Here is a 1,025-nt window from a genome sequence, read left to right on the forward strand (position 1 = left end):
AATCGGGAACAACCTAGAGAACCCCCAGGTCCCCTATATTTTCAAACCTTCAGTCTCCTCCCTGCAAGCGTCCGTGCCTGCTCCCTTTCTCTGGCATATGCCATCCTCCCAGCCCTGCCAACTCCTCTTTCCACAAATCACCACAAGACCCACAGTCTCCCCACCTCTAGATTTTCCAAACCAGTCAAAACTCCCCCAAAGCTCTGACATCCCAAAAGAGAAATGCCCAATTTTATTTTGTTAATAGAAACATTAGGAAAACAATGCCATGTATTTCCACTAACATGTCATAAAAGTTATTTTAACACTGAAAACATAAAGAGTGTACACCTGAAAGAAATGAATTTTATTACATATAAAGTACACCTCAACAGAGGCATATAGGTATGCTCTTAAAATGTAGGTATGCTGAACTGGGAATTTAAAAAATTAGAGGAGCACCCGCGTGACTCTGTTGGTTAAGTATTGGACTTTGACTCAGGACATGATCCTGGGGGTCCTAGGATCGGGCCCCGCATTGGGCTCCCTGCTCCACGAGGAGTCTGCTTGCCCTTCTGCCCCTCCTTTCTGCTCATGCTCTCGCGCTCTCTCTGAAATAAATAAAATCTTTCAAAAAATTTAGAAATTGAATATATTTAGCTTTGGTCTCCCTGCCCCCATGCCATTTTGCCACAGATGAGGGAAAACACCATCACACACAAGAAGAGTTTGGGAAAACGACTGCTTCAGACTCTTCCTGGACAACGTCTCCTGCATCCTTCTGGTCCATCCACACTACCTTTATCCATCCAGGCTTTCATCACTTCTTTTCTGGACTACTGCAGTATATTCCTGCCTACTCTTTCTGTGTCACATCCTCTTCTCCGGACCCTCCTTTCATGTGGTATCAGAATGAGCTTCCTAAAGCACAGCCCTGATCAGGCCCTACAGCTGTCAGGAATAAAGCCTTGGCGCCCTCACCCACAATCACACCCACCCTATCTTCTTGTTCACCATTCTGCGCCCCGTGGACTCAACACTCAGGA

The sequence above is a fragment of the Mustela putorius genome, unplaced genomic scaffold, assembly GCF_011764305.1.
Source record: "Mustela putorius furo isolate JIRA1106 unplaced genomic scaffold, ASM1176430v1.1 tig00000145_pilon_pilon_pilon, whole genome shotgun sequence".
NCBI lineage: Eukaryota > Metazoa > Chordata > Mammalia > Carnivora > Mustelidae > Mustela > Mustela putorius.